The following is a 13195-nucleotide window of genomic DNA, read 5'->3' on the forward strand; positions in this document are numbered from 1 at the left end:
AGTTTTGATCAAGCCATCGTGAGCTTGCCTTCAGGCAACAATGCCCATCTGTGTTGATATCTTTGGAAAAATATGCCCATGAGGAAAGAGAGGAGATTTGCGTGAAGATCTTGGTAGTGCCGTGGGGACAGTGAAGTGAGTTGCAGGCAACTCTGGCAAAACCTGCTTTCCCATCCCCAGTTTTTATCCACCATGAAGCTCATGCACTCCAGGAGCATCATCAGGTCTGCTGATGGCATTTTGACCAACCAGAGAGCTCTTCTTGGTACAATCTGTGTAAAGTAAGAATACATCATGCTCTTTAAAAAGAGATTCTGGAAAATATCCCAGATTGTACATGTACCTCTTTAATTTACAGTTCAGAGGACAAGGCTGAACAGGGATTTGATGGAGATTAATAGCTGGGTTCTTTTTTCCCCATTTAGAAATGAAGTAATATCCACACGCTCTAAAGTAAAACTCCTCCAGGATTTACTGGCATAGATAGAACAATGCTCATGTCCTAGATGTGTACAGTTGTACTTGCACCATTGCGATTCACCTTGCTAGAATGCCCTATCAAGAGAGTCTGTCTATAGCTCCATTTAGAAACTTACTATTATTTGTATCACAGTAGCACCTAGAGATCCCAACTGAGATTGAAACCTCATTGTGGTGGGCACTGTACAAACACATAGTGAGGGACAATCTCTGCCATGAACTGCTTACAATCTAAGGAGAGAGTGCAGACAAAGGGAGGGAGAAGAAAGAGAATAAATGACTTGGCCAAGATCATACAGCAGGTCAGTGTCAGAGTGAGCAATAGACCTCTTCCTTCCAAATCCATGGCTCTAGCCACTAGACAGCACTGCCTCTCTAAACAAAACCTATCGCTTCTGCCCCACACGTACCCTGCTCGCATTTACTGCTTTTATTATCTTTTCTTTTCTATTTGATGTCAAATATTGGGGGTAGCCGTGTTAGTCTGTATCCACAAAAACAACAAGGAGTCTGGTGGCACCTTAAAGACTAAATAAATCTGTTAGTTTTTAAGGTGCCACAGCGCTCCTTGTTTCTTTTCTATGCTTGTTTTTTCCTTCTCCTTGAGTTTAGGATGTGGAGGCTCAACACTTATGATCATTCTTGATCCAAATCCAGATAGTCATTTTCTGGTAATTGATGACGATATTAAATATTCAGCTTTGGGAGTAATTGCTAGATCAAGCTGCCAATTTATAAAAGGGCAACACTATAGGTTGTGATGGGAGCAGGGAGCTTAGCTGGGGTTTGGATTCTGGCCCAAATCTAGTTGCTATGACTTACCCAGATACTAGAATACCTTCAGATTTTACAGGTAAAAATGTAGGATGCTATTGGAAAAGGAAGTATTTTGTAGATCATCTGGTAGGGGTTACACTGTCTGGTATTACAATGCCAACACATCTAAAATGCCTAGAAGATCAACTCTTTGCCAGCTGTTAGTTAATGGCAGATGGCCAACAAAGCATTCAGTTTCTGTTTGTTAGAACCTTGGAGAATATAGCTTTTGTATTAATGGAGTTTAACAGCTACTTAAGACCTGTTTCCTAAAAAGTTTATGCACCATTGAACTCCAACTAATTTTTTTTTTAAGCAGTTCTCCTAGAAGTGAATTTCTGACTCATTTTAATGGGGAAAAAATCCAAAAACTTTCACTACTTTTAAATATTGCACTTGGAATTGGGCCAGTTTGACACCCCAGTTTATATCACTGAAGATCAACCTCAGGTTACCAGTGGAGCTATCTGGATGCAATTATGGGAAAGCAATCCTCTGCCAAAGAGGCGGTATAGTGCACGAGTACAAAAATTGTAAAGGTCAGATGTTTAACTGTGAGGCTAAGAGGGGCTACAGACATGCTAACTGATAAATTCAATTGTGTTAGCTGAAATCTAATAATAAACAGACACTTATTTGTGGAAGTGCAAATGGTGAAATGACAAGAGTTTGACAGAATACCCAGTGGGAATAATAAGATATGAGCCAAGTTTAGACCTGGTGGAGATGAATGCCAGTCCCTTGACTTCCATCAGGGTTGTACTTACCGACATTAGGTGTGAATTTGGTTGCATAACTAGATAAAGTTAAAACCATAATCTTTTACACTTTTCTAACCCAACTTGTCTGAGAATTTTGCCTTCCTTTTTGGTCAGAACTGGAGCTAAGCAAAACATTTGTAACAAAATCAAAAGCCAGGGCCTGGTTTCAGGATTTAGTAGTAACCTGAAACTTGGGTTAAGTTTGTGTATCTTCCAGTGAGCCTTAGTGGAGTTATGAGCCCAGGACAAATAGATAAGGATGGTAAAATTGTCCATCATGATCTAGAAAAAGCAGAAGTAGTAAATATTTGTTTTGTATTTGAAAAGAAGCAGAATGATGCGTTCATATGTTACAGTGGTCATGAAATATTTCCTATTCCATCAATAACTAGGGAGGACGTTAAATGAGAAAGTTAAATATTTTTAAATATTCAAGATCCGATAACTTGTGCTCCAAAGTATTACAAGAAGTGGCCGAGGAGATCTCTCAATCATGTATGTTTTTGTAAACAAATCTTGGAACACTGGAGAAGTGCCGTAGGATTGGAGAAAAGGTAATGCTGTGTCAATATTTTAAAAGGCTAAATAGGATGACCCATCTAACTGTAGGGTGGTTAACCTGGCATTGATCCTGAGCTAAATCATAAAAGGCTGGTATGGGACACAGCAGTAAAGTATTAAAGGATGGTAGCATAACTAATACCAATCAACATAGTTTTATGGAAAACAGGTCTTATCAAGGAAACTTGTGGTTTTTTGATGAGATCACAAGTTTTGTTGAGAAAGGTAACTTAACTTTATTACTTGTACTTAGGTTTCAGAGTGGTAGCCGTGTTAGTCTGTATCAGGAAAAACAACAAGGAGTCCTTGTGGCACCTTAGAGACTAACAAATTTATTTGGGCATAAGTTTCATGGGCTAAAACCCACTTTGACTTCATCTCACATGGCAGTCTGATATAAAAATAGCACTGTACAAAGTCAATGTATCACATATTAAATAGATTAGAAACGGGTTTAGTGACAAAAAGCAATTGGGAATTGTCATCGAATGGAGAAGTATCTGGTAAATTCCTGCTGGGATCTGTTCTTGGCCTAAAGCTATTACATCTCTTTTTATCAATGAACTGGAAGAAAATATAAAATTATTACTGATGAAAAATGCAGATGACAAAAAATTGGTGCATTAGTTAATAATGATGGAGACAAGCCCATTATACAGACTGATGTGGAATGCTTGCTAAAGTAGGCTCTTTTGAACAAATGATTTAATACAGCCAAGTGTAGTACCATAAAACTATCGCCAAAGAATGGAAGTCACACTTACAAGATGTGGGACTGTATCCTGGAATTCAGAAACGTTGAGAAGGACTTGGGGATCATGACAGAGAACATGATCTCCTAGTGTGATGCTGCAGCTAAGAGGGTGAATCAGATCTTCAGAAAAGATGTTAAAGAGTTAGAAGTATTAACACAAGAGCTACAAAAATGAACTGAGGCCTGGAAGCTTGCCTCTCTCACCACCAGAAGTTGGCCCGATAAAAGATATTACTTCTCCCGCCTTGTCCTTATAAACGCATTAAAGTGAGATACTTAAGAAGCTCAATCTGTTTAGTTTTTGCAAGAGAAGGTTAGGGAATTACTTGTAGATTTTTGTAGACAGTAATCAAAGGAAAGAAATTTGTGATAGTAGATGGCTCTGTAATCTCGCAGAAAAAGGCATAATGAGACCCAGTGGTTGGAAGCTGAAGCTAGATATATTTGGACTAGAAATAAGGCTAAATATAACAGTGAAGGTAATTGACCATTAGAATAATTACCTAGGGATGCAGTGGATTCTCAGTCACTTAGGCCTGGTCTACACTGGAGTACAGGAGTTGATGAGAGAATGCTTGGGGTTCGATTTATCCCATCTAGACTAGATATGATAAATCAATCCCCGCTGGATTGATCACTGCCCACCAATCCGGACGGTAGTGAAGACATACCCTCAGTCTTTAAATCAGGCTGTATATCCAATGTTATCCTATAGCTCAGTGATGAGCTGCCAAAATCTTAGGAACCGGTTCCCTACTGGGTCTTCTTCGGCACGGCTCCGGCGGGTGAAGGACCCGCCGCCGAATACCTGGTAGGGAACTGCCCGGTGAGTACCCCTCCCACTCATGTCCTGCCCCCGACTGTCCCCCTCAGAAACTGCAACCCATAATCCCCCCCTTGCTCCTTGTCCTCTGCCCACTCCTTCCCGAGACCCCCAACCCTAACTGCCCCCCCAGGACTCCACCCCCTGCCCAACTCGCCTTGCTCCCTGTCCCCTGACTGCCCCGACCTCATCCACCAACACCCCGACAGACCCCCAGAACTCCCACATGGCGCCTACCCAACCCCCTTCCCCATCCCCTGACCGCCCCCCAAGAGCCTCTGCCCCATCCAACCCACCCCCGCTCCCTGTCCCTGTCCTTGCCTTATCCAACCCCCCCAACCCTGGCCTCTTACCCCCGCCGGGGCCGGTCTGGAGCCGTGCTGCATGGCCAGAGTTGGGGCTGGGGGCCAGAGTTGGGGCCTGGCCGGGGCCAGAGTCAGGGCCTGGGCTGGGGCCGCGCCGCGCGGCTTCAGTCGGGGCCCGGCCCGAGCCTGAGCCCGAGCCCGAGCCCGAGCCAGAGCCGTGCAGACGGAGTTGGGCCCAGGGCCTGGCCCAGAGAAGGAGTCGGGGCCTGGGCCGAGGCCCGTCCCAGAGTTGCGCCGTGCGGCCTGAGTCGGGCCGCGCGGTGCCTGGAGCTCTCCTCGCGCCCCATCCCCACCCCAGTTCACCTGCAGGAAGCCCTGCTTCCCGCGAATCAGCTAATTCATGGGAAGCAGGGCAGGGGGAGGAGAAGCCGGGGGGAGCATCAGGGGAGGAGGTAGACCTAGGTGAGCTGGGGCCAGGGGCAGGGCAGGGAGCTGGCACAGATTTTGATAAATTTAAAAGCCTTTTTAGAACCGGGACAACCTGCGAACCGGTGCGAACCGGCTCCAGCTCACTACTGCTATAGCTCAAGCAAAAGTTATTAGCTTGATGCAGACTTTACTGGATGAGGCTCTCTGAGGCCTGTGTAATGCAGATGATCAGACTAGATGATTACAAGGGTCCTTCTAGCCTTAAAATCTGTGAAATATGGTTTGGAGTCAGTGTTGATTTGTTAATCTGTTCAGGATTAGTGCTGTTCAGGACACATAAAGACCACTCCCTACCCTATACAGTTCCCAAACCAAAATACAGATACTGAGAGACCTACTGGAATTCTGCCCCCCCTCCTCCATCCTTCTTCCCACTCTCTTTTTTTTAAAATACCTCTCTTTAAAATGTTGGCATGGAGAAGACATCTGTCAGACTTGAGTTTGTGTCTGTGTTACAGAAGTGGTGGGTCATTGGGAGAGCTTTGGATGAGATGAGGGCATCGTACATTGGGACAACGATGCTGTTCTCTGTACAGGAGGCAGCATGGAAAAAAGTACAGAGATGAATGGACAAAGGAAGCAGATAAAGTGGCAAAGCTGGCATGAGGGTGAAGTGAAGAAGACTTGATAATAAGTCAGATCTGAGACGTAGGGCTGGGCAGAGCTGTTAAGGTCTTCAAAGGCAAGGAGGAGAAGTTGAAATCTGAAGTGGTGGGGAAGGGATTTCCTTAGGAGAGAAAAACATGGCAAACAGGTCATGGGTCAATGCGAGATCCCTGCACATGAAAGAGCAGCAGCATGCTAAAGAGAGGCATTTGCCAATTAACACATTAATTTCCATAGTCAATAATCACTCTCTAGAAAGATTAGATTTCATTTTATTGCCTTAGCACCTCTATGTACAGTACAGCTGTAGGTCTAGAGCCCAGCCTTGTGAAGCACTGAAGACCTGCCATTGTCTATTTTGGTATATATTTGTTGCCTGCTTTCCCCCCAATACAGTACAAAAACTCAGAGTTAATTCATCAACATTAATGGGAATTGAGGGTCCTGAGTAGAGCTGGTCGAAAGTCAGAATTTCTGTTCCACAGAAAACTCTGGGGGTTGGGGAACTAGGAACATGAAAACCTTCTGCGGAAGGGACATTTAAAAAAGAATCATTAGAAATAGGGCTGTTAAGCGATTAAAAAAATTAATCACTATTAATCACACAATAAATCGCAGTGTTAAACAATAATAGAATACCATTTATTTAAATATTCTTATTTTCTACATTTTCAAATATATTTTCAATTACAACACACAATACAAAGTGTACAGTGCTCACTTTATATTTATTTTTGATTACAAGTATTTGCACTGTATAAAAAACAAAAGAAATAGTATTTTTCAGTTCACCTAATACAAGTACTGTAGTGCAATCTCTTTATCATGAAAGTTGAACTTACAAATGTAGAAATATGTAAAAAAAACCCACCTGCATTCAACAATAAAACAATGTAAAATTTTAGAGCCGAGGTGGGCAAACTATGGCCTGCGGGCTGAATCCAGCCTGCCCACAATTTTAATCCGGACCTTGAGCTCCTGCTGGGGAATGGAGTTTGGGGCTTGTCCTGCTTTGGTGCTCCAACTGGAGAGCAAGGTTGGGGGCCACCCCCGCCCCAAGCGCCACCCCTGCAGCTCCCATTGTCCTGGCTTCTGTGTAGGAGCTGGAGAAGGGGCATGCAGTTGCTTCTGGGAGCTGCTTGAGGTAAGAGCCACTCAGAGCCTGCATCTGTTACCGAAATGTTGGGTCCGCCTGGCTGAGAGCCAATGACAGCCAGACAGGGATAAGGAAAGGTTGCTTTATTCTGCAGAAGAAAGGAGAGCTTTGTACCAAGATACAAAGACTCTAACTCCATACAAAAAACAAAAATCTTTTATACACACTCACACACAGGCTTCGGTCGTGTCAGCATTTGATTGGTGGTTAGCAAACCCTGCACTCCTGCAATCTGCTCAGCAAAAACCAGTTCAGGACTAGCTTCAACTGCCTCTAGACTGATAAGGGAAGACAGTTCAAAAGTTCAGTCTACTGTGTCCCTGAGGTGTCCAATTTCCCCTAATGGTTGCCAGCTTTTATAAGCTGCCTAACTAGCTGTTGGGGGGGAAACTCTACTGATTGTCACAGTCCCCCCCTTCGGGCCTGATAACTCAAATTGTCAGGCTCGTTACGCATTTTGCGATCAAGCTGGAGGGAGAGATATTGTGTTCTCCTACGGACAGTAGAGCCCTTAGTAACAGCACTACACAAACATTTTGCACATTGCAACATTACCCAAACGACACATAGAAAGAAAAGAAAGAAAATAATCCATTTGACAATTTTATGGAAAAGGCCAGTAAACCAAGGTCTGGGAGGAGGTCCTCAAAATTAAGGGTATGATCAAGAGATACAGTGTGGAAAACAACAGCTGCGACCTTGATGGCCTGCAAATCCTCCTCAATTAAGCCTGAGGCTGCCAAATTGTTTTGCTGGAAAATTCCCAACTTGTTCCAGTCCTTACCACCTTTTAGGATCAGACTCTTAATCTATTACCTCCTCCAAGTCGGCTAGGTTCTATTGAGCAGCAGAACTGTAAGGGTTATTTTTTAAATTGGATTGATAGGAAATTAAAAATAACCTAATCTAAAGCATATTGCAGTCAGTAAAAATTCTCCCAGTGATTGGGCTGGGCATTGGATCGGACCCTAAAAGCTTGTCTTCTGGAATATGCATTAAGTGAGATTTTTATTCAGTAGGAGGACTATTTTGGTACTTTGGTATGTAAATCTAAAATATATTTAAGGCACTTTTCCATTACAGTTTACAGCCCTCTGTAGGCAAAACTTTTTTTGGGGAGGGTGTTCACTAATTGGAAAGGGTCTTCATTTTTGCTACCTCAGCAACCTAGATTATTTGCAGCATAAATCACAAATCTGGTGGGAAATCAAACCCTGTTTTTCACATTATAGTTCCATGTCTTTGAGTATAATTGCAATTCTAAATTGTGGTGGTAAGAAATAATCTGAATGTATTATGAGGAAGCAGGAGGCAAGGAAAAACCTGCTGCATTGCAGTCCAGAGCCTATTCCCAATTCCAGCTATAATTTACTTACAATGAGTTCTTCAAATTATTCATAAAACAGCAGTGAGCCTCATTTACCAACACAACAGGGCTGCATGTAATTAGAACTATTTTAAAATGGATTTTTTCCCCCGTAGATCAATTGTTCCTACTATAAGTGCTGCTAAAACAACAAATACTGTTTTCCTTCTAAAGTGGAAAGTAACAGTTTGAACGAGATATCTGACTCCTAGTCTGAAAAAAGGCACAGTGGCAGTAGCTGTCCAGTGACACAGTCCTATTATTAGCTCGTTTGGTTTTCTCAAATGCGATTGACTATTTTATTTGGGCTCTGTAAATATCCCAACTTAAAACACCCTGGGCTGTACTTTACACATTTACACCAGCTAGCTGTTCTAAAGTCAATGAACCTTTGCAGATGTACCACATCAGAGGATCAGATTCTCCATATCTTCTCTCCTTATGTGGGCATCTTTGTTTCCAGTCGGCCTCATTCTCATCTCACTTACACCAGTTTTACCCTGGACTAACACCATTGGCTACATTGGGGTACTCCTGATTAGAGCTGTCTGGGAAACCAAACTTTAGTTCCACAATTTGAGTTTTTGGAAATATTTTTGTCATGAATTCAGGAGAAAACATGAAAATGATCAAAAATCCCACAATATACTATGGATATATTGAAATATGGTGTTTCCAAGCCAAAATAGACTTATCAGGACTCCTGGCTGCTCCCAAGTTAAGAGTCTGGTTGGTTTCACTTCAGCTATTCAGTGGTGGACAGCCGTGAAACCAACAAGACACATATCAATTTCAGTGAGCAGCTGCCAGGGTTTCTAGCCTACCCTCCTCGGTGGAAGCCCTGGGTTCTCCATATGCTGCTTGGTGGGCTGGAGAGAAGCTGGGACACCCTGGTATGCCAGCTCCCGGTTCAGTGGGTTGCTGAGGAGCTGGGCAGATTTAGATGGTATGAAAGCTGGTGTCCACTGGATGTTTGGGGGGAAGGGAAGAGGGTCAAAAAATAGAACTGATTATGCAAAACATGTTTATTTTGATGAATCAGAAAGTTCTGACAAATATTTTGTTTGAGTTTTTCAGACCAGTTCTAGTCCTGATAGAAACCAAACCAGTGCAAGTGAGAGGACAATCAAGCCCAATAAAACTTGTCTTAAGCCCCTAAATTTGTCTTAACCTAATGGATCAGTACAGGCAGTTTCCTTTTTGAAGAGGTTTCTAACTAAACGATGAACAAAATTCTACTGGAAACAGCACTTGGCAACTTTAAGGTGGGCACTTCAGCCTGTATGAGTTGATTCCTAATGAAAATGTCAGTGTAGAAAATATAGTATCTCTGTGCTTCCAATGTCTGACTTTCCCCCCTATTTTTCAGCCGCGTGTTTTCATGGTCTTCAGTGGGTTTTGGATCAGGCCCAGAATGCATGTTGATGTGCTTAACAAATGATCTGTATATTCCATTTAGATAATTATCTCCCTCTTTTCCCTTTGACATGGTTCAAGTTGTCCTCGCACACAGTATTATTTTGTTTGACATTTGCATTACCTCTGCTGTTTCCATGCCAGTGGCCTAACATTAAATGTGACCAAGATTTGCTATGTATAAGGTCAGAGACTATCTTTATATAACATTAATTCACATTAACAAATCACATTGCCTGTTCATGTGACATTGTTATGTAATGCCACAGAACATAGGGGCTCAGTTCATTAAAAGAAAAGTTACAGGTCATAACTGTGGGCAGCTTTCTGCACTTTTATGCTTATTCAGTTTTATCCCTTCTCCATCCTTTGGAAATGTTAACCGGTCCATTATATATTTTCAGGAGGTACAATGGGGCAAAAGAAACAGAACAAGACTAACGGAGTTGGACTGTATTAGGCAGAGAGGAAATTAACTAAGAGCCAGATCCTTAGCAGGTGTAAATATTCATGGTTCCATTAACTTCAGTGGAGGTACATTGACTTAAAGGATTGGATCCTCAGTTGGTGTGTAAGTCGTCCTCCGATTGGAAAGAATAGTGTAAAAAGAGCTGTGTGGGCTGAGGCTGCCCAGAGACACATCCCGTCTTCCTTTTCCTTGCTGCATGACTCTGCAGTGTCTGTTCAATAAAAGATGAACGCGTACTAGAACATCTGGAATACACGCAGCTCAATTTCTGTCTGTGCGGTACTGTAATGGCCTCATAAAGAGAGATGCTCACAAATACAAAACCCCAAACACAGTTTTTCCAGACATTCTTTCTCCCAGCAGAAGACTGGGAGAATTAAAAAATTAAAGGCTTGATGTTACGAGCCCAAATTGCTTCCATTTCAGTGGGTTATGTGAGAGGATGGGTGCCTGAAGGTTTGCAAAGCCCCAGTCCTTTAATTGGATGCATGTGGGTGGAGACCTAAATCCATGCAGAATGCCAATATTATCTTTATTTGTATCATCTTAGTACTTAGAAGCCTCAGTCCTGGACCAGGACCTCATTGTGCTACGTGCTCTACCAACACAGAACAAAGACAGTCCCTGCCCTCAAAAGCCTACATTGTAAGTATAAGACACAAGATGACAGATGGATGCACACAGACCAACTGGGAAGCACAATGAAACAGAGATAATACTGGTCACCATGATGGGCAGCGATCTCAGCACATCAACAGCCTAATCACCGTTAAGGTTTTTTGTAGGCATTATGTCAAAGGAGAGTTTTAATGAGGGAGCTGAAGAATAATTTAGTTTTACAGATTTTTTTATGAGGAGCTTGAATAATTTCAGTGAAACTTCATGTAGGTTCAGGGTTTGCCCATGCTGATCTGACTGCAGAATCAGGTTCTAAGAAATTAGAGGCCCCATTTCAGCAGCCAGTCCCTATGCAACAAGGCACTTAAACACATGGGTAACTTTAATGGGCTTTACAGTTAAGCATCTGTGTGATGAGGTGTACCAGGCCCTTTGAGGCCCCCTGCTGGAGGACTTGTGGTCCTACCACACCACACCCCAGGAAAGAAGCAGGCCTGCCTACAGAGGCTGCATGGAAGCAGCCAATCAGAGCACAGCAGGCTCAGTTAAAAGTAACAGCTGGGCATGAGCAGGTCAGTTTCTGGCTGAGACTAGAAGGGATAAGACAGAGGAACTGTCCAGGCAGGGAGGCCTGAGAGAGATCCTTTGCAAAAAGGGAACAGACAGAGAACCCAAGGACCATAACCCTAAGGTAATGGGTGAAGATGATGGGACAGAGTGGGAAGCAGCAGAGTAGGAATGGCAGCCGCTATTACAAAAATCCTCATGTGGCTTCTATTTATAGGGTCCCTGGTTTGGGATCTGGAGTAGTGAGCAGGCCCAGGTCCCCTCACTGGCAAAGTGGCCACGGCCCCAAGAAAGGGATGAGTTTTGCTTTGGAGCCCAAGCAAAGGGCTGGAATTTAAACAGACCCAGAGAGGGCTGGAGAGGGCCAACCATTAGTTGGCCTGTGGAAGGGAACTGACATTAAGAAGTGACCTGGCTGGAGAACTGGAAACCACAGAACTGCAAAAGGCAGAGTCTGCAGGGAGAAAGCCCTGAGGTCACTGCTATATAATGGGGCAGGCACAGAGCTGAGAACTGAGCCCAGAGGCAGGGCCGCAGATACCAGCAAGAGCACATTTATAGTCTTTGTTGGACCTTTGTTATCCCAAAAGGGGTTAATCCGTTTTAAACTGTGTCACTTAGCTGAGAGCTGAGTCACTGAAGACCAGCCCCACGAGGGTAACAGCCAATAGGGGGCACCGGGAACAGAGGCAGAGTGCATGTTTGCACCCAGCTGAGAGAAGGTGCTCACGAGAGGTGAGTGTGCTCCCTCCCAATGTGCTTAAGTGTTTTGCTGAAATAGGGCCAGAAAGGAGTCCAAGAAAAGGAGAGAGAAAGAACCAGGTTAGAAAAGAAGGAAATAGATGAGCAGAAGTATGGCTGTCTGGGGAGAGTGACAACATAACTAAACCTAACTACTCCAAGTGAGATGGATGAGTTAGGAAACAATATGTTGTAAGCGCTCCCAGGAGAAAGAGACTCCATCCAGGCTGTTTTCCGAGAGGGTGATCTTTATGAGAAGTGATGAGGAGATCCCCTGATGCCATTCCCTAAGAAAAAATTATAGCCACCATTATTCTCTCACCAGAATTAAATCTTCCCCTTTGTCTTCTTTACAATTGGGATGCCTCCTTTTTCTCTGGGTACATTTGGAAGCACTGGGTACATTTGTAAGCCATGCTGCTTTGTGCTGACAAGCAACATATGTGCCATTATCCACAGGGATTTAGGAAGAAAATTGTATTTTAAAAAAATGCACATTATTCCATTCATACTCAGTATTTGATTGTCCTTGCTGTGTATAGTATCTAACTGTTGAGAGGGAAGCTGCACAAGAAACTAAATGCTGATGAAGAACGGCCTGATAACCCTCCATCTTGTTCAGGAAATCAGATAGAAATCATTATGGTGACAACAGCCCTTTATCCTCCAGAGTTTGGAAGGGATTGATAGGGGACCCTTTGCGATCTACCCTTGGGCAGGCAGACCAAGTCATCTCTGATTCATAGTTTGGTCCTAGTTCTACTTTGCTCCAGTGGAGAAGTAAGATTTGCCAGCCCTCTTCCTGGCAGTAGTCCAATAGGATCTATGCCCATTTTGTGCCTTGCAATGCAAATAGCCCATGCGGAGGAGTAAGGGGGTTCTTTTCACCCACGTAGGTTAGTTGAAATACAAGGTCCAATAAAAGAGAGTGCCTCACTTACTTTGTGTCTCATATAGGCTAGGGCATGTCTGAGTCCGCAGAGATAAGCAACTATACAATTCCAGGTTTCAGAGTAGCAGCCATGTTAGTCTGTATCTGCAAAAAGAACAGGAGTACTTGTGGCACCTTAGAGACTAACAAATTTATTTGAGCATAAGCTTTTGTGGGTTACAGCCCACTTCATCGGATCATCTTAATTCATTAGCCTCTTAGAGTTGGTAGGACAACTCCCACCTTTTCATGTTCTCGGTATGTATATATATCTCCTCACTATATGTTCCATTCTATGCACCCGATGAAGTGGGCTGTAGCCCACGAAAACTTATG

The sequence above is a fragment of the Mauremys reevesii genome, linkage group 10 (genome assembly GCF_016161935.1).
Source record: "Mauremys reevesii isolate NIE-2019 linkage group 10, ASM1616193v1, whole genome shotgun sequence".
Lineage (NCBI taxonomy): Eukaryota > Metazoa > Chordata > Testudines > Geoemydidae > Mauremys > Mauremys reevesii.